General features: G+C 34.6%; 1 protein-coding gene across 8 annotated transcripts in view; it reads left to right on the plus strand.

Moving 5' to 3' along the window:
• The window catches only part of Lrrc4c (leucine rich repeat containing 4C), a 1,313,504-nt gene that overhangs the window by 1,183,147 nt on the left and 107,978 nt on the right, over positions 1 to 22,379 (plus strand). For 3 of the 8 annotated variants that reach the window (NM_001363047.1, NM_001363048.1, NM_001363049.1), the window contains one exon: positions 20,807 to 20,884. The exons of 4 other annotated variants lie outside the window; for them this stretch is intronic. The gene's annotated coding sequence lies outside the window, so the exon portion shown is untranslated. Of the gene's footprint in view, positions 1 to 1,205; positions 20,885 to 22,379 lie in introns of those variants that run through there. One more of the 8 variants, XM_017318139.2, reaches the window with a different exon arrangement.

Consider the following 22,379-nt stretch of genomic DNA (forward strand, 5'->3'; position numbering starts at 1 on the left):
AACTAGAAAGTCTAGAAAAAAGTTTTCTAAGGTAAAATTGCTTTTTATTGCACAAACTCTCACGTCTCATGCAAGGTCATAAGAAATTTGAGAATGTGTTCCAGTTAGCTTTAAAAGCAGAAACTTGTGCAATCAGTATACAATTTTACATGTGCAGATGTTTATGGAAGTCAAAGATGAATTGAGATACTGTGATACATTTACAGATGAAACATTTTATTCAGTATTACTTCAAGAGACATGAACACTACTGTGTTCTTTGAAGATACAGAATGTTTACACTATCATTCTACAAGGTTTGAAGGTGTAATTATATTAAAGATACGCTGCTCTTCCAGAGCCAAGTGTAACCAGTGATAGGTATCTCTGTTGTTTCTTGAAAAGTAAAGGTATTGATTTTCATGTAAGAAAGTTAATGGGGAAAGTGTCTCTGGTGTATCTTCACAGCAGTGACATGAGGGTGTACCATTTTTTCTTGGTTACTCTGCATCTGACATTTTTTTGTCTTTAGGATTTACTTACATGATTTTCAGAGGCTATATAATAAACAAAAAGAAAACAAAACAAAAATAAGAAACAAAGAAACAGCAAAAACCTCTGTTCTTTTGCAATAAGTGGACCTGTGAAGAAATAGAACTTCCCTCCTTAATCCCCTTTTATGTTTAACTGGCTAGAAAATTATACTCAAACAAATCTTTAGGGAAAGAAATACAACAGTCACGATTATCATTGGTGAGTGAGGTGTTGCAATTCCCTGCTTCATCAAAGCCTTTTCCAAATACTTGACAACATGAAAGAGGATAGACTTGTACATAAAACTGGAGTTTGTCGAGTATTTGGAGAATATAGAGATGGGAATATAATTATTTTTATTCATTAATACTGTATCACACTTGACACATAGTAAATGATGTTTGCCTTTGTGACTTTATATTCAATATAAAATAAATTTCTTGAATTCTTATATTTATGGAAGAGAGAATAGGAAGACAAAGGGTAGGATGAAAAGATACACACACAGATTCAGAGAGGGGAGAGAGAGAGAGAGAGAGAGAGAGAGAGAGAGAGAGAGAGAGAGAGAGAGAGAGAGAGAGAGGGGAGAGAGAGAGGGGAGAGAGGGAGAGAGAGAGAGATTTTAGACAGTAGATATTTCTGGTTTTTGTTGTTTTTTTTTTTTTTTTTTTTTTTTTTTTTTTTTGGTCAAGTCTAGATAGCACAGAATGAACATGTCAATAGACCAAGCATTAGAATTATATTGTGAGAAACTGATTAAAATTGGGTGGCACTGTTTCTTTCTTGGCATGATACCAACTTATTTCAGTAATGTATTAAATAGCCCTTTGAAACACAGGAGCCAAAAAACAATGTCCTTTGGAACTAACACTTTTCAAGAGTTTCCAAATTAATGGAAAGTGCCTGCATTAATGAAATAAAACATCAAGACTTTGGCAGGAGCTGATTGGCAGAAATACCCAGTCGCTTGATGCATCTGTCTCCTGAAGACACAAATGGGTTTCTCCTTGTAAAAGAGAATGAAAAAGTGGGGCTGATGCTAAAGCACAAGTCTAGAGAAAAATGACTTCCTATATTTTGCCAGAGAAAGCACATTTTTTATTCTGATATCTTTGTGCCAACTAAATTGATATCATGGTTCTAAAAAAGAATAGTATATTCACAGTCACAGGCACTATACCCTTAATATTCAGTTAAACAATAAATGAAAAGATGTTGAAGGAATGTGGTATCCTCCTACTTTTTTGTTTCTTTATTTTTTATGAGGACAATCTCTAAATTCACTGGTTTCATTTATTTATTTTTTTGAAACTAGATTCTTTACTCATACAAAATACTGTGGTTCTAGTTTTCCTTTCTTCTATTTCTCCCAGTTAGTTCCTCCCCATCTCCCACCACTGGATTGACTCCATTTCTGTCTCTCACTTAAAATTAATAGATTTCTGACAACCAAGTGTGATAAAATAAAATATAAGATGAAGCAAAAACTATCATATTGAAGTTGCACAGAGCAATTCAAATTCAGAAAGAGTCCCAGGCGCAGGCAAAAGAGTCAGGGACTGATATTTTCTCATAGTCAGTGGTCCCATCAATTTCTGAGTTAATAGATGCTATGCAGAGGGACAGGTATAATCCCATGCTGGCCATGTTCTTGTTGTTTCAGTCTCCAAGAGCTCATATGAGCCTTTTTTAATGGACTCAGAAGGCCTTATCCTCCTGATGTGCTCTATCCCCTCAGACACGTATAATCTTTCCAATTCCTCTTCTGCAGGATTTCCCGAGACCTGAGGGGTAGAATATGATAGAAATTTCCAATGTAGACTATCTCTTCATATAATGTTTGACTGTGAGCCTCTGTTTCTGTTTTCATCTGCTGCCAGAGATATCAAGATATATGTACCAGTGTTTACAGCAATGCCTGGGCAGTATTTAATTTTATTAACCCTTTAAGCTAATCTGGCTACTTCTCAGTCATGATCCCATGATTCTTGCATATTATTATTGATCTGCTTCTTTGGGATTGACTTGTTTTTTGTTTTTGTTTTTGTTTTCTCACTGTGTCTTCTTGGAACCTCTCCTCATACTGGCTGATTAGAATCTCCTTTCTTCTCTTTCTCTCACCTTACTGGCAGAAGTTTCCACTCTATTTTCTCTACTACCTAGCCATTTGGCAGAGAATAAATAGTAAGAATTGTTTGCAGGAACTTGAGACAGGACACTCTAGACATAAGCATTAAAATGCTGTGTTCTGATTGAAACAAGATATGAGGGAGAGAAGTCAGCATTTGGGTAACACAAAGATGAGGTTTCCAATGTGCACAAGAACAAATATGGACCAATCCGAATTCTTCTACATGCAGACGAGCAGTTTGACTAGCACCATTTTTGAATATACTGTCTTTATTTCAAAGTGTATTTATTCCTCTGTTATTTAATACATTCAGGTGTTATTATGTTTTTGGAATTATGTCTGGGTCTTTAAATTGATTCCATTGAAAAATATATATGTTTTTGTGCTGATTCCATGCAAATTTTATTGCTATAACTCTGTAGAATATGAGATTTTGTTTGTTTGCTTGCTTTATTTTCAGTCTCCTTTTTTTTTCTTTTCTGAGACAGGGTTTCTACATGTATCCCTTGATAGTCCTAGAACTTAGTGTGTAACCAGGCTGTCCTTGAATTCATAGATATCCTCCCTTCTATTACCTCCACAGTGGAGTGCTTGGATTGATTAAACATGTACTAACACCACCTGGCTTATACTTGAAATCAGATATGGTGGTACTTCCAAATGGTCGTATATATTTCAGAATTGTTAAAACTAGCCTGGGTGTTTTGTTTTTTGCACATCAAATTGAGAATTGTTATTTTAATGTCTACAAAGAGTTGTGTTGAAATTTTGATGGGGATTGCATTGAATCTGTAGATTGCTTTCAGTAGGGGATTTAAATTTGGAGGTGGAGGTTTTTGTGATCTTTAGGAGTGGTGTGCATCAGAGTAGAAAAAGAAATCATAGCAATTTCCTGCTACAGATCTGGGAATTGCATGCCTGGAACAGTATAAAGGGTGTGGGTCTGCCTTCAGCCTACTTGTTGCCTTGGGAAGAGGGGAGTTTGTATTAACAGCGGCTGCCTCGTGAAGCTGGAGTCTGATACAAAGCAACAAGTGTTGGGCAGGAAGTTAAAAGGTGACAGTTTGTGGAATCCACATGAGATGTGGGCATAGGAGAGTGGAGGCTGCAGCTGGTGTTCTATTGCAGTGTGGGAACAAGGCTGAGGAACTGGTTTAGGGAAGTGATACAGAGAATAGACCGTTTGCTGGCAGCCTATTTGGTTTTCTGGCTGGTATCAGTTCCATATCTTTCTTCGAGATGAGTCTGGATTCATGAGTTGGGGTTGAGTAGTTAGTAGATGGGTTCATATACAAGGTTTCACGTTTGTGCATTCATTTATAGATTAATCTGTTCACTTATTCATATTTTCATTCAATTACTTAAGAGTTTTTTTTTTTTTTTCTTTTTTGAGCATTATAAGCATTCAGGTTTGTGAAGATGAAAGGAGGGAGTTTGAGGCATGCATCAGGTAATGTAAGGAGCACAAACTAGCAAGTCTACATTTTTGATGACTCCGTAGGACTACACTTACAGCCTTCAGGTCTTGTAACGGAATACTGAGGTTCTAAGTTTACATCAAGTCAATTCAATACGGTTATAACTATTGGTTTCAACCTTGTTCTATAAACTCAGATTTTGATATTCCAGGACAGAGATCTTTCCACTATGAAGTGAATTGGTCTCTATCCTAATCACAGATTCATCCTGTCTATAAGTACTTAGACAATTCTGCTGTCAAATTCCTAACTCTCTTGAATTTTTCAGTGTATTTAAATCAATCCAACACAATTAAGAGAATCAGACATCTCAAAACTGAAGTCAATTCGTAGTGCTAATAAAAACCTCTGTGTTTAAGATATTAGAATTTTACCCAAGGAATGAATAAATTTACTAAGAGGAAGGACTTCTTCTGCTTCACTAGAAGTAAAATAAATGTACTTGATATATTAAATGTGTTTTCTACAGTTATTTTTAGCTCCTCTTAAATGATTTATGTTTCTCTTATATAGAATGAGGATGATAGACCAACAGGCTAGTTAGAAATACCAGAGATAATTTACAAAACCTTTTAAAATTAGCTATTACTATACCTTCAAATATTTACCAGCTCAGTGACTGACATACCTAATCTAGGTTCTTCTCTTTGCATTGCATGATGAGAGAGAGAGACTGGATCAGAAAGGCCAAGGGTCTTACAGAAAGTTCCATTCCTCAAAAGCAGATTACTGAGCTATTTTCCTCTTTGTCTTAACACAATTTTGACTAGCTATACTAGCTGTTAATTGAATAGGATTATGTCTCCCATACATTAAAAAAATTCAGGAATTGTATAATGTTATTAGGTGTATTTCATGTGCCTTGAGTAGGAAAATGGTACATCAGAGTGCTCAGCAGTTTTTTGGTTTTTTTTTTTTTGTTGTTGTTGTTGTTGTTGTTTTGGCTAAGTTGCCAGAGAAATCACTATTGCTACCAAATACTCAAAATTACATGGGTAATTGATAATAGACTGGTGCCTTAAAAGCCTTCAAACTGTTTTTCAAAATAAACAATTTTCTGTGTAAGATTAGTATTTCGCAACAGTTATAGAATGCCAGCTAACACAAATGCTACTGAATAATAAATGAAACGTTCTTCTCTTGTGTACACATGCACACACTATTCAACTTGCTTAATGCATGTGAAAAAGAAATAGCTGTCTGATCACGTCTGAGAATAGTATGTCATGATCATAATACAATTTTGAATTTATATATACAAATTTATACTTTCATGTCTTTTTTGCATGGAGACTATAAAATATGGGCCAAGATCAGAGACACATGAAACTAATTAACAATTGTTCAAGGCTTCCAATTCAGTCCTTCTATTTTGTGCCTTCCACTCTCTTGGCCTGTCACCAGGTACTTTCAGATGTCAGTGCTTTAAACACCAAGGAAACAAACAGAAGGAGCTCATTTTTTTTGTGGTTGTGGTGAATACTGTTTCATAACTCTTCTATTGTATAGTCATAGTCTAGAAAAAGTTTTTTATAGACCTTGTACTCCCTTGTCCAGCTGTAGTCTGAAAAGTATAAGTTCACTAAGTTCCATGAAAGTCAGTTTTTAAACACTCTTTAAAAATGACTAATAATAATGTATTTCACCAACCCTATCAACATGTCATTAGGATTGGTGATACAAACTAGAGAAATGGAAAATTTTCTCAGGTGCTAACTGGCATTTTGCTGGTGGTGTCCCTCAAGATGGAGAACCCAACCAAGACCCAAATGTCATATGCAAAATTACAGTAAGTATCAGAAATGTATATGTCTTGATTTGGGGGCTGTGAGCAAACAGTTGTTTATACAGCCTAGAGATAAAGTCCAGAGAGTGGGAATTCATCCTACTCAGTCATATGCTTTCAGGCTTACTATATAAGGCATGTTTTTGTTGTTGTTGTTGTTGCTGTTGTTTCTATTGGTTACTTGATTGGTTGGTTGGTTTTTAGTAACTAAAGGTATACAGTGGAAGCAAACATTTTGTATTCTAATGAGTACTTTAAAGTGATAATACAACATACAGGAATAGAGATAAAGATCATTGGCCCACTTGGCTAACATCTGCCAAGCCTTGGATTTAATCACTGGTACAGTATAATGGCAAACATGGTGACAAATGCCTAAAGCCTCAGCTCATAGGAAGTAGAGGCAAGAAGAATAAATTATTAAGGTTTTTTTTTTCTCAGATGCATAGTGACCTTGACAGCAGCCTGGAGACAGTGGCACTCTTTTTCTGAAAAAAATGGAAATAGTAATAATAATAATAATAATAATAATAATAATAATAATAATAATAACAATAACAATAAATATAGCCGGGTGTGGTGGCACACACCTTTAATCCCAGCACTCAAAAGGCAGAGGCAGGTGGATTTCTGGTCTACAAAGTGAGTTTCAGGACAGCTAGGGCTGCACAGAGAAACCCTGTCTCAAAAACCCAAAATAATAATAATAATAATAATAATAATAATAATAATAATAATAATAAATATGACACTATAATATATAGCATATTATATACATCACAGGTATAAACTTTTGAATTCTCAAAACAGTCAAATGACCTGTCCTACTCATCTTGTCACTTAAGAAAGCAAGATGAAAGAGCTGGTGACAAGGTAGAGAAGCAGCCTGGGGATGCTGCATTCACTCACTAACAATGCCCTAGACCAAACAACAAACAAAAAGACCTAGACATAGAAGGTTAAATGACTCATAGAAGGTCCTGAACATGGTTTACGTCAGAGCTCGGGTTCTGATCCAAAACAGTGAGTGGGCTGCAGAGCAGCTTGAGAGAATAAATTAATAATGCTCAAACCAAATCTATGAAGTTTCTTCACTTATCTTTAAAACAAACAAACAAAAACGAACACATATTCTTCCCCATCCTGTCAGCTAATGAGATAGTGTGCAACAATGGATGCTATTTACACTGACATTAGTATTTGACCAACCCAAATGATATTTTAGGTACTTACTGGTATTTTCATATCTTAACTAGTAGATAATGGAAATAAAGTGGCATTAATAGCAAGTCCTTCCCCTCTTCTAGAAAATACCATAATAAGACTCCTCACAAGATCTTTCCATTTCAGCATCAACTCAAAAGCCTTCCTTGCCTTTGCTAGTATTTATCATAACAACAGGGAAACCAATTAAAGAAGATCTATTTACTTTGTGTCCTGACTGGAATTCTCTTTTAGTTAGACCTCAGATTTTAAACAATGCTTCCGATCTTTAACTTCTTTGGATAGAAATAGCCTGGAATATTTGAAAGTAGTAACAGGAAAGTATAGATCAAGAACCTGTTTAGATTACAGCTTTGAAAACAAAGATTTCTGAAGCCTTAATTAATCTAATAAGGAATTGCTCCTATCTACATAATTTATAGAAGATTTATATAAAATCCATTTTGATTTCAATGCTTTTCTCATCAATATTGTATGTATTGAAGCACTTCACTCTGGCGTCACATGCATCTTTGCACACATTCCATTGGTATGAACAGGAAGGAGAGTCTAAAGTCTATTTCTCAAAAAAATAATTATTAATGTTTTGTATATATGTTTGTATATCTACACAAAAATGCTTTTGCAGAGCTAGTTATTTATAAGCATGAATAGTGACTTGTATTTTAGTACGTATATTACAGAAACCTTCCACCTGCTTTGCTTTCACTTTTCATATTCTCTCCATTGCAACTCTATAGGAATTGTCTACTTTGAGTATTAAAGGTCAGAGGAACAAGTAATATTGATCTTAGGACTACATTCAAAAGCTGGGCCTTTATATCTTTGGCATCCTGTCCAATTCAGACCATCTCTGCTCTACAAAGACATGTCAAATAAAAGCAAAATTTAGTAAATATTCTCAGAAAGGCATTTTTATTTTTTTTCTTCCCCTGTAAACCTAAATCAATACTTGACCTTTCCACATTCTTATCAAGATAATATGGAGTCTGTCAGTTTTGACTTAGAGCTGTGGAATGTGTGTCAAGATCCACTTGTCCTATGAGCTCTTTCTTCTTTTATGGACACACATGTGTGTTAGGCATATATGTACATATGTATGCATATCCATCCATATATAGATATAGATAGATATAGATATAAACACATATATATGGATATATATGTTTATATAGATATACCTATGTCTATTAGATGTGATATGTATGTAAGTAAGAATGTCAGATGTACATATAGGTGTGTGTTAGGTGAGTAATGTGTTTATAAATATGTATCTTTCTATATATACATATATTATAGAAGATATATATGTATGAATGTATATATTTAAGTGTATGCATATGTATATACTTCTGTTTTAGCAATTGAGTCCATAATCAATAATATCTTCCCATCAGTAAATGTGAATATGATTTCATAGATTTTACAGTGCATTAATTTGTACCATCTTCATAAAAATACATATTTATGGATAGATAAGTACATAAAATATAATAATAATATTGCTTTAGAAATTAATAGAGTCAAATTTTTACAGCTAGATGAGAGATCTAGTAACCAATTACCTGCTAACCGGGCACTCTAAGGAAGGTCTTCCTCACAGTATACCTAAGAAGCAGGTCAGTTGTTCCTGAATCTTTGCTGTGTCAGAATTACTGCAGCAAAAATAGCAGGAAATGACATGGCTGTTGGTGTACACTAAGGAACACCATCAGCGCAAAGGTTGAAGTCAATTCTTTCAAATTAATGCACCTTATTAGAGCCAAGGAGTTCCTTCAGTTTAACAGGAATAAAAGGAGACACATTAATGCAAAACGAGAAAGTAAAAGGCCTGGCTTCGTGCTTGTTTCTTATCTCAGGTATGCAGGCCTCTTGACCTCTGAATTAAATGTCTCACACATTCAGCTCTTTTTTTTTTTTTTTTTCCTTTTGGTTATTTTTATTTTCATTGGAACAAACTTCTTGGATATAAGGTTGGGAGAGGAGCATCAGGAAGTATGTATATTTGGAAATATCTCTGCAAGTTTTCATCTAGTTGCAGATGGTGTATAGAAGAGTGGGTGCAAGGGAAACCCTGTGTCCTCTGGGTCACCTTCAGTTATTGACTTGACTTGAATGGAGTCTAGGCTGAATTGGCCTCATCTAACAGAAGTTAAATGACAACATACAATGTCTTAGTTGTCTTCGTATTTAATCACCTCAAACTCCTCCTCTTTATAGAAGACAGAATAACACATTCCTCATAGTATTATAATGAGAAAAACAGAGTCCATTTGTCAAAAACTGAAATGATGTCACCAATAAGAAAGTGTGCACTGGCATCAAGGCCTCCTATTTGCAAGAATGATTGACATCTGGTTGTGAGTGACCTCCTTTCTGAGGGCTTACATGGTGTTGATCTTACGGAAGAAAAAAAAAAAAGAAAGGGTTTTATGACTTTAAACCTACCTAAACATGAAAAGATAAATCTACCTTGCTTTTAGAATTTTAATTAAAACTTCAACTTGGGAAATAACGGAAGGCATATGGAGCCAGTTCAGTTCTGAGGTGAGGCAAAGCCTTTCATCACAAGTTGGCATGAAGATCACAGTGAGTCTGGCTTTCAGTCCAAATAAATGGAGAGCTAGTGTACAGAAGTCAGCAAGTTCAGACAACTTTAAACTATTTTTTTTCTGTGATAAATGGGATAGAGATGAATAACTTGTCAGGAATAAAGGAAAAGAATACTACCTGGGATTCTTTGTTTAATCAAATCCTTTAGATATGAAATAAAGCAAATATCATATTTTCATAAATGGACCTTTGTGCAAAAAAGGATATTTACAAAATTCCTTTCATAGTAAGCACTATTGATATGATGTATTTATGTATGTCACAATATCTTTAATATTCTTATGAGTATAACAGCATTAAATGTTATGGTTCTATATATGTGTATTTTGATGTGACATATATATCTATACAATTCATATGTACAGATATATTTGCATATGACAAATCATATATAATATACAAATTGCATTATATATGTGTCAATGTAGAAATAATTATATTTTCTTTCATACATACACAACAACACTTTTGGGACTTGCTATGTAACTAAGCTGGCTTTGAAATTATGGTCTTGATTCATTGGCTTCCCAAATACTGATGTTGCTGTCATGAACCCCTACACTTGGCTTATCCAAAATTATTTCCTGCCATTTTATTTGATTTCAAAACACGACATAGGTAGCAGTTCCCTTTTTTACTTTTGACTGAAGTGTGAATTTTATAGAAATGCATGTGGGGATGAAACTAATCTCACTGCCACTTTAACTAGGACTGAATTTTTTGGGCTTGGTAACTCTAGGTTAATGGGGTCTTAAGATACAGTTATTGTCCTTGGTTGCATTTCTGTCATATTAAGCATAGTATTTTTACTGAGAGAAAGTTTACCATATACTCTGGGAACAATGTCACCTCTAAGAGACACATCCATCTCATAACCAAGGAGTAATCACTATTATTGGGTGGAGGGAGATCAGGAATGCTGCTAAACACCTCATGGTGCAGGATACAACAACAGAAGCACACATCTCATCATAAGCCTGGAAGTCATTTATGTAGAGTTGAAAAAGGCTCATCTACAGAATATGACATGTGGAATCTGCTGAAATCCAGGAATGTGGGTGAAATGTTAGAATAAATCAAAGAAAGACACACTGGGAACTGGAAAATGGCCATGTAAGACATGTGACAAAGCATACTGTAGCTTGCCCCTGTGAGCAGAAGACAGACTATGAAGATACTCTGAGCCTGAGTAAACACGGAAAGCAATAAATTTAGAAAACTCACTAAGTGACAAGGCTCTCACTTTAGCTACCATGAAAGTGATCTTTGAGTCAAAGTTGATTAGTATGACCTATACGAAATCCATTCCCCAAGTGAGTTTTACTTTGCAGGCACAAAACCTACAGAGAAGGGACATGAAACCATTTTCTTTGTCAATTAATGCATTAAAGATAACCCCAGAGAAACAAAATGATGAAGTAATGAACAGCAAACATTTTCTCTTAGATTAATTGGCAAGGGGAAGCTCAAATTTGAATTCTCCACTTCTACTTCAGTATCTCCCACCATCTTACTATAGTTTTTGTTTCTGTTATGTCTAGTTTCTGTGTTATGTGTCTGTGAGGTCTGAATGCTCCTGATTCTGTCTCTCAGAAAGAGCTTTGCTCTGTATTTATTTGAAAAACAGGAAGGCATGATATGAAAAAAGAAGAGAAGTTTCTTGAGAATTATTTTACAGAGTTTTACAAAGAAAGAAACTATACTAAAAAAAACAAACAAACAAACAAACAAAAAAAAACTGACTCAGAACAGCAAACAACACTGAAACAGATGTTGTTCACCTATATCCATTGTCTTAGTCAGTGTCAGTGTTTGACAACATGACAACAAAAACTTTTTTTCCCTTATGTTTTGTTTTGTTTTTCAAGACATGTTTTCTCTGTATAACCTTGTCTCTTCTGGAACTCACTCTATAGAACAGGCTAGCCTCAAACTCAAAGAGATCTGCCTGTTTCTCTGCTTCTCAGTTGCTGGGAGTAAAGATGTGTGCTACCATCACACAGTTCACAAAAACTTTTGAAAGGAAAACATTTCACTGGAGTTCACTTACAGTTTCAGAAGTTTAGATCACTTTTTGGCATGACAAGGAAGCATGGTGTCAAACAAGAAAAACAGTGATGGAGTGGTAAGTGAGAATTCAATATCCAGATCTGTGGACAACAGAAAGATAAAGATACTGGGCCTGGCTTAAGCATTTGAAACCCCAAAGCCCACCTCAATTGTTATATTTCCTCCAATAAGGGCATACATGCCACAGCTCCTATCTCCTGTCAAGTTGAACTAATTCCTAATACATAAATGTTCAAACATATAAGCCTATGGGGGCCATTTCTATTCAGAGCAGCACACGCATGTCACTTTCAACATTGATGATAGATACTGTTTGATAGATAAATTTGTTTTAAAGGTGCTTTCAAGCTGTTGGCTATTTACAGCAAGTGGTTATCATTGCACATTCATGTGCGCATAAATGATTCTGTGTTAGAGGAATGAAAAAATACATAATTTATGATTGTGAAGGTATGCATTAGTTTTTGTTGTAAAGGCTGGCTACATAGGAAATCTGAGGCAAATTCGATTGCTCCCATTGTTATCTTAAAGTAAATTTGAATTTAAATAGCATTGTAAGTTGATTAGTGTCTTCTAATGTAGCATGATCAAATCAAGATACTATTATTTTCATTGTTTTGGATATTAAGACTTCTATGTTCTAAAAATCTTCCATAGCTTCTCCTCTAGCTATTTTTAAAATGAATAAAATAGAACGTTGGGACCATCTCATTCTTTGAGTTGGCCTGGAGTTGAGCTCACATAGGCTTCCTATAATTCTTGGAAATCCTCCTGCTTCAGCCTTAAATTACAAATATAAATGTGTGCTACCATGACCCGTGAACAGATAGGACAACCTGTACTTTTGTAGACTCGGTGAGCCAAACTGTCTTCACTGTTGTCAGAGAAGCTATTGAGAAGGAAACCTGATTTCTGGGAGTAGGAAACACAGTAGTTTCCCAAGAATTTAATTAACAAAATGAAATGAGTGTCTTATACATCTTAGATACATCAGGCAGGTCTTTTGATATGTCCATGAGACAGCAGGGATGTAATTTTTAAAGATCCATGTGTAAGTTCATTAAAAATGAGAAAAATGAAAGCCTCGAGTAGATAAGGTTGAAATAAAACTATTTAGAATGGAGAAAGCTTTCCGTCTCTTGAATGACTAAAAGATAAACGAACACTCCACCTTGAGAAATAGTATTACTCATCTCTTGTGGAGCACTGGGCTTTGAGTCTCTCTGCTGTTGGGTTTAAGTAGGTTCGGATTTGTTTAAAAAAATCATTAAAGATATTATTATCTTTTTATGAACATAATTATTACAGGGTCTTTTACTAAATATCTTACCCAGGTATACCTTCATTTGTAATGGTAATATTTTAATTTAAAATCTATTAATAGTTGAGCATATCATATTGAAACTTCTTGCTTCCATATTTTAAAAAAGATTAAAATTAAAGCATGTTACTTTTTCTGATTGCCCCTTATGTAAGCAGTGATTTGAAACTTTAAACTAGAATTGGTTTTAAAAAAAATCAGCAAGCATATTTCACTATGATTGAGTGAAAAAATTCCTCTTTGTGGAAGAAATAGTAGGGGCAAGGGGAAAATCTTGCTCCATTTCCTAGTCCTGCTAAGAGGAGATGAGGCAGCTTTCACCAAATGTAGAAAAATGAATCTGTCACACAGATGGTGTCATTGAGACATGTAAATGAAACACTCACGATACTATGTCTAGCATCCCTTATTTAATAAGATGATGAAGAAGTAAAATAAAAACTTGCATAATTGATTGAAAACAAAATATTTTTATGTAAATATATTTATGTTGAAACTATATAGATTAATATAATTATTCTCTTTTTCCCTGACCACTGATAAGAGTGAATGGTTAAAAATCTGTGATGTAAATATTAGTATGTAAACATGTACTAATAATTTTCAAAGACTAAAATTGGACTTTTAATAGTGACAATAATTAGCAAATAAAAGCAGTCAGATTGTAGGTTAGTAAGAACAGCAAAATAGGCTGCATGTACTCAACACTGGCCCTCAAGCACAATGGGAACTGTAGTATTTTATTTAATATTAAAACAACCCCATGAAAGAGACTTTTGTTCTACAGCTGAGGAAAAATAATCTTAACAATAGTCTGATTTAATTCTTTCTGTCAAAGATGGTGATGCAATAAATTTGGTGTTTGGCAAACTGGCAATTTATAGACAGTGAAATAGATTGTAAGGTGGATGGTAGGCTTATATATTTTGAAAATAGAAACAAATATTCCAGTCATTGTTAGGTATTTTGCTTTTTACCTTCCTCCCCCAAGTTTCTTACATGTTGTTCTCCTAGAAGTTGAAAGTCATCCAATCTATTACCAAAGAAGCAAGTTTAGTATTTTGCAGTCTATCTATACCTAGCCATTGAGTATGTCACTGCTGCAAAGTTATGTGGATTTTTATAACAATTAAACAACAAGGACATATTTATCAACTGGCAGTGGCAACACACTGGACTTAGGTAAAAGTATCCTTCAAATGTCTTTGGTTCTAATACAGCATGGCAACACATGGAATGATATGTTACTTACAGTGCTCATAGTAAGGATGGGTGAAATTGGCATGGATGAGAATTAAGTTACAGAACTGTAGAAGAAAATACATGCCTTAAGGGACCTTAGGATTTCCCAAATTTCCCAAGATTGCTGTAGATCTGATAACTTTTATGCTAATATTGATATGGTTGATTAATCAAGATTGTTACCAAAAAAGTTTCACAAAGAAGAATCTGATAAAGAATGAGCTGTTCAGTTGCTGGGTAACTCTTTAGAAACTAGTCAACATTGTTGTGCTGGTTTTGACCTTGTGTTCATTAGCCAGTGGTTGGAAATACAGTTATTCCAGCAAAAGTATTTAAAAATATAAAAGTATAGTGGAATGTACCTATCTCTAGCACTATTTACATGCTAATAGTGAATACTTTTCAGGCAAATTCTATATGTTTCTCATGGTCCACTCAGATATACAGTGTTAGTCACAAAGGTTTTTCCCTTTCAAGAATCTAATACATTCATCACTGGGATTATATTTAGCACTTAAATAGTATCATAGCTTAGCTTTTAGAAACAAACTTTTACTTATGAGTCTCTGGTACGTAACTGGATATTAAACTTCTAGCCATTCAACTTTTGTTAATCACAGCTCCAGTTCTTTTCACATGATATATGCAAATTTAATAATTGGTTAATAGATAAAAGTTTTCTGTGTGTATCTAGAACATAATTAAATTAGCAGTTGTTAAGTTCTCATACTTTCCCATGGTGTTAACAATTAACACATTCTGCCAATTACTGTAGCTATTTATGTGCTTGGCACCTCCTCAGCTATATTTTCAAAATATTTGTTGCAGATAGCAACATCTACTTAGAAAATTCAGAGCCCTGTACCAAAGAACAGCATGTACTTAACAGATATTAAATATTTGTCAAGAGAAGATTTACATATTTAGAAAATGTACATATGAATTGTATATAGTAAGCCCAACCCAGAATGAGAAGCTAGAAACTGAATGAATGAGTCTCTAAGTCTCTAATGAGTCCCTATATGGCAAGCATGCTTAAATTATTTTCTCCTTGCAGAAATCAGTTTTCTCAGGAATAATAGACAGTGTTTCAAACTGAAGAATAGTTTTTTTCTTATTTTTATGTTCAAGGTGGGCTCTTCATGTGTAGCAAAACGGATTAATCATTTTCTTAAGTAATAATGGATATTTAAAGTGCATTTCCTTAAGATGCTTTAAAAAGAAATGTTTCATTGCTAAAGTTGTATGAAATAAACTGATGTAGACTACAGTGTTGAAGTTCATCTTTTAAAAATCAATTTAATACATACCACTTAAAAGTTCATCTTGCTGACTCTGTATTACCTTGCAAGAAATGAACAAAGTGTTCTGTTGTTTCAAAAACTACATCCAAACAAATCGGAATTAATTTCATAGAAAATGCTGAGGCATTGTTAGCTAATTGTAAAGGCATTGAACAGTGTGAGGGGTTATAGGCAAAGACAAAAGTGGGTGGACATTTGCCATGTTTTCAGTGAGGAGTTTCAAAAAAATATTTTTTTCAGAATGTAATGACTCATCATACCTCTTTCCAATACATATTATTTATTTTAAAGAGAGTCATACTAAAAACAGTCTTTAAAAACTAGTAAGTTTTCAATGTTTGATTGGGTATTACAGATTTGAGTTACTCTCCCAGGCATTATATCAAGAGGTCAGGGGAAATTTAGTGGTTCGATTATTCTCCTGGAATGGAGGAATTGCTATTGATTGTTGAAATTTTAAAATGTTCTTCTTACTTTTAAATTTTAAGGTATTTGTCCTGTAAATGTTAGTTATGTCCAACTCAAATTTTCTCTGTCATACATTCATGTATTTTGTTTTTATTTTTGTTTCTCTTTTAACTAATTTTATTTTATGACCATTGTTTACAAGTTGACTAAGCCCTGAAGTTGTTAGTAGAATGACTTGCATTTTCATGTCATTTTTTTTTTTAAGATTAATGCAGCAATAGCGTCCTAAGTTTTAAAACGATGTAACCATAAAGGGTTGAGGACAACACTCTTCAGACTTGCTCTACAATAAATAAAATGAAGATGATGATGAAACAGAAGAAAATAATAATAAATGATAAATGTCAATACTTATGAGAGTAATGACATAATTGTATATTAGTTCTCTACAACTAACAGAATAAGAGATTTAAAGTCATTTATTTATCATAAATTTAGTCTCATATATTCAATATTTCTTTCAGAACTGGATTATTAGTAGGGGCAGGTATCAGGATCATTTTTTCCACAAATATAGGGCCTGATTATTAATTTTTTTAGAGAAAATTTCTCTATCTTCCCTGTCCTGGAATTTACTCTGTAGACCAAGCTGACCTTGAACTCAGAGATCTACCTGCTTCTGCTTCCTAAGTGCTGGGATTAAAGGCCTGCACCAGTACAGCCCAGCTATCCTGATTTATACCTTATGAATTTGTCATTTCCACCATTCTCTCCCAAAACAGCAAAACAATAAACTAAGCACTGATTGGTGTTTTGTCTCCCTAACAGAAGAAAATATCAATGATAAGAAGAAGGTGGAATTTTTACATTCTAGTATTCTACATTAGGTAGTACAGTAAAGCTGAAAGGGGCATAAATGTATTTAAAGCTTAAGAAATTTTCATGACCAAGCCTACAAGATTGAATTTGTCATTTGTATTATGTGAACAGACTCTTTGTTTGTTAACATAATGAAATTGTAATAAGAGGGAAAAAAAAAAAGATTTCACAAAAGCCCAGCCGAAGGCAGACAGCTGATTAAAAGATGAAAACATGTGCATCTCCCTGGAGCCTGGACTTCCTTTATAAGTAGATTTTTAGTGACTTCTCAAGTCAGGGAGTTTTCTAGAAGGAAATGGATGTTTGTCTGGGGTTAGGTTAAGGGTTAGATTCCCAGGGCTCCAGTGAACTTGTAGAAGAAATTACTGAGGCGAAGCCCAGATAAGCTCAGAGCTACTAGAAAGCGTGAGATTTACTGTCCTTCTGGGCCGACTGCTGAGCAGAACGCATGCACAGTAGACTGGCCTTCCTTTGCCCTGACTTTCCCTGTCAGTCCTGGCTAACCAGAACATCCATGATTCCAAATTATTAAGATGAGATTAAAGTATCAAAAGCCAAATTGCGGAACTGTGAATTAATAGTCTTTCCCTCCTTTTTTAATTATTCTTTTTGCTTTTATTTCAATAGAGTGGAGGCAATCTAGGTTGTGATTTCTACTTGTCCATAATAATAGTATTTGGGAGCATATGGTAGCCTGTATCATCCAGCCCAGTGACCTCATTTGGCAGATCTAGAAACTGAAGACGAAAGAGAAAGGACTCGCTGAAACTTACTCAGGTAGAAAGTGCTAGAACACACTGGAAACTCTAGTATGTCCTATGGCCCCATTGGGCTTCCTTTACAAATTGATGAAATGAAGATGTGGGTATGTTTCAAAGATGTTGGTGTGAACCATGTTTGTTATAATATTCCACTCCAGGGAAATTCAAATTTTAGACATTTATCCACTCTACAATGATAAAATATCTTGAAACAACAACAAATCTCATATTTATGCCCAAGCAGCAGTACTGAGACATTCTGACGGACACTAAATTTCTTCATGTTCAGATTTCTGCTTAGCTATTTGTTTAAAAATGTTACTTTGTCTTGTATAAACATTTGAAAATGCATCCTACTTTTGAGCATGGCTGACAGCTTACTACATGGCACCCTGACACTGTAAATACCTTCTTATGACACCACTCTGCAGTTTAACATCACTGCCTCTGTCATTTTATTCATAACTGAGAAAGTTCAGTGAATAAAACCACGAGAACACTCATGCTGTACAGGACAGCAAACACCAATGGTGTTAAATGGGAATTTGATTTTCCTTCTCTTTTTCATTTCTTTAACACATACAATTTAGGCAAACTGACAGAAATTCTCCAATGTTATGATAGCTCACTTTCAACAGGAGTGTGTGTGCTTTGTGGCTACCCGCTGAATAAGTTGGTTATCTAGAATATCAGAAGATTCCAGAGGAACATTTAAAATGAGGGGTTTTTACATTTTGATCCCATTACAATTGAAAAATGCACTGCTTCTCAGGTTATAAAGTTCATTAATTGTTGTAGGAATAATTTTGTATATTCAAATTATTGAACATGCAGGAGTCTTGGATATCTATTACATAAATTATACACTATTAATTTTGCATCAATAATATCTGTAAGATTATCAAATAGTAAAAAAAATTTGAAAACGAATTTGTCTTCTTGTACTATATATTAAAACATATGCATGTGTACATAAAAAGATATGAAGGGCAGAGAAGGAAGAAGTAAAAGAAGAAACAACTTAATATTTCTAATAAAATCATTGCTGGAAGCAGAAAGACTGCCAGAAAGCAAAGAAAATATGGTACTAGAATAATCAATCTCCATGATTCTTAAAATGGGAGTCACTTGGGGATATTGCTAACATGCAAATTCTGTTTGAAGATATCTCTGTCTCTATGCATTCTGAGATTCTTCATGTCTTTATAACTCCTGGGCAATGTAATGCTGTAGGACTTCATCACTTTGAGCAGCAAGGTAGCACGGTTTCAGGCTAATGGGTGTAACCAAGGGTAAGTCTGTATCTTGACAAGAAAGAGTCATATATTTGTCAGAGTTTATATATCAAGGGAATGCCATCCAGCCCTGCTAACACAGAGATTGCCATGCCATTAAGAACCTTCTACTGTTTCTGCTTTTATTAGAGAGTGTTGTGAAAGCACTCAGCTTCTAACGCTTGCCTGGATTTTCAGGATGATAGATAGAGGGAAAGTAGGATTTTATGTGCAATGGAATTAGAAATAAACAAGATCTAGTGAGTCTATGCATTGGTAAGGCAGTTGAATTGCTTTTTGGTTCTTTACAAGGTCTTATCTAATAGGAGATCATTAGATAAGGCAATGAAGAAAGAAGAATGCAACCTTAAGAATTGTGGACTTATGATTGGTGACCTGAATGCTCTTTTCCTTGACACACTGAACATTTATGTTGGGTTAGATCACTCACTTTTCTAAAATAAATATGAACAGGAAGGAGCCATTTGGAATTTCTACTGCATTTTATATTTTAAATCCAATTTATCAAACATGTTCTGGTTACTAGGTTACAAAGTAGTATACTTGGCATTGGGTAAAACATATTGACCCAGATGGCAAGTTCCTGGCATTGTAGTTTGCATACTAAAGAAACACACAGGAAAATATACCCAAATGTAAGATGGTCTGGACTTTAAACTTACTAGATTACAAAGTTACATATAAACTAAAGAAAAATGGGTAATTCTGTCAAGAAATTAGTGAAATATTTTGCAGAAAGAATTTGAACATGGACGTTGCATTTTTATTTTGTGTTCTTTACAAATTGCTTTCAATATGATTTAATTTTATTAACCTGTCATCTACTCTACCCAGATCCATTCCCTTCTTCCTTACCCACTAACTTTATGGGGAAACCCCCCCCCCATCCATCAAGTACAGTTTGTGCTGCCCATATATCCTTGAATGTGTTTCAACCAACCAAGTATGGTCAACCAACCAAAGGCCATACCATTAAAAGAAATAGACTCTCCCAATTCCAGACTCTAGTACCTGTTAATATATCCTCTTTTTCATGCCCGTGTATCTTCCCCAAGATTAAGTTTTGTCCTAGCCTGTGCAGGTCTTATATATACTGTCTTAACTGCTCTGGATTCTTATGTGCAACTACCTTGCTGTGTGCAAAAGGCAGATTTTTTTTCTAGTGATCCATTGGTTATAGCACAATTTTTCAGGCCCCTCTTCATCAATGATGATTAAATCTTGTAGAAAGGAATGTGATACAGACACCCCATCTATGGATGAGAATTCCATAGTCTGTCATTCTTTACACATTAATCAGTTGTGGGTCTCTGTCCATAAGGACTTTTAACTTAAGAACCTAATGAGAATTACCATGAAGAGAGAGAAATTACTAGTTTACCTAGTTCTTTATAGAGACAAAGATGCTATTCTTTGGAATTCAGCAAAATCCGGGGTTGAATTGAATTGTTGGAAAAATGGTACCACATCAGAGTGATAATTCAGCAGCTGAATCTCTCAAAAGTGGCTTTTTCATAATGACCTGTTCCCTTAGTGGCCAGGCGGAAGAGACATTTTACATAAGCATTTTCCTTGAACACAGGAGCACAGGACTTCTGAGGGAGATATGAACCAAAGATGAGAAGACATGCATCATTCCAGATCATTTTCAACACACATGTCCACAGCACTTCAATTGCTCTTTGTTGTTTAAAGAGAAAATTCATCGTTTGTTATGGTTTTGTTGGAATAATGGGTATAAGAAAAACATCTGATTTTTTTTCCCCTTCTTGGATTTGTAGGTGGATAACCATACATAAGAACCTTTGAGGGCCTTACCATCTTTTTTATGTCTGATGCCATGGCCGGAATGGAATAAGGTTGGAATCCTATCTAGTTTATTTATCATCCATACAGACTCAAGATTGAGTGTAGACACAAATAAAAATAATCAAGAGCACTAACCATTAAAAACAGAACAATGAGTTTGTCATCACAGTCAGAAAATGAAAGAAATTTAAAATTCAGGAGGAATTAAAACTATAAAGATACTGGAAACTGATTATAATGGGGCCCAATGTAAATTGTTTATTCCTACTAGATGTTGCTTGTAATGGGTAAGCTTTGCCTAAAACACCAGAAAGATCTGGAAGTGCCACTTCACATCATATATCATTCACTTTTGTAAAAAATTCATCTAGAGCACAGAGCAATAATAATAATAAAAAAGTGCTGCTTCCAAACTTTTGATTTTATTGAGTTCCACTAAGTTTGACACAATGTACCCTGTTTAGTAATTTTTTCAATCCATTTTAATTAAAATCCATAAAGATAATTAGTGTTCCTGATTCTATTTTTTCTTCCTTTTTTTTTTTTTTTGAGTCATCTGACCTGTTGCAGTCTAAGCTCACCTTGTTCCCCTGTTCTTGTTGTTGCCATTGCTGACTCTTCTGTACCTGCTTCCACCACACTCTGACTTCAGCTCTGTGAGCTACGGATTGTTCTGATTTTTGTCAAATAATGCTATTGATCTCCAATGGCAGCCAATAACCAACCTCTGAAGACATTGATGGTAGTAGTAGAGATCAGTTAGTATTGTTGTCTTTGTTTTGTTAGAGTGAAACACAGAGAATGTATTAGCCATCAGAAACAAATATGGAAAGGCTATACAGGATAGGTATAGAGGTAATAAGAAGGATATTAGGAAGTGATACCAACATTTGTTGAGAGCTAACTTACATCATATACTAAATCTGATACTAGAATCTGTAAACATGTAAGGAACATGAAATGGGGCCCATGAAACCATGTCACCAGACATGACCTTGTGTAAGGTTTACAGTGACCCTTCATCATCAGTGGCACAGTAAGAGAATTTGTAATGAAAGATCCTGTCATACAGTCACATGTAGCAGAGATGATTTAAGAATCTCCATCTTTTCAGCCGGGCGTGGCAGTGCACACCTTTAATCCCAGCACTCGGGAGGCAGAGGCAGGCAGATTTTTGAGTTTGAGGTCAGCCTGGTCTACAGAGTGAGTTCCAGGACAGCCAAGAAACCCTGTCTCAAAAAAACAAAAGCAAAAAACAAAAAACAAAAAACAAAAAACAAAAAACAAAAAAAAAACAAAAAAAACAAAACAAAACAAACAAACAAAAAAAAAAAACAACAAAAAACGAAAACAAAAAGAATCTGCATCTTCATCTGCTTGCCCTGCTACAAGTTGAGAAGAGTATTCCTTCTTTTTACAGACAGCTTGAACGGAGTTAATATTGCCAATATACATAAAAAGCTTAAGAAGGATGGGTACTGAATAAAGGTTACAGATACTATATATCCAGATACACTGCTTACCCTCTTCACTGTCTTTCTAAGT

Source organism: Mus musculus, chromosome 2 (genome assembly GCF_000001635.26).
Source record: "Mus musculus strain C57BL/6J chromosome 2, GRCm38.p6 C57BL/6J".
Lineage (NCBI taxonomy): Eukaryota > Metazoa > Chordata > Mammalia > Rodentia > Muridae > Mus > Mus musculus.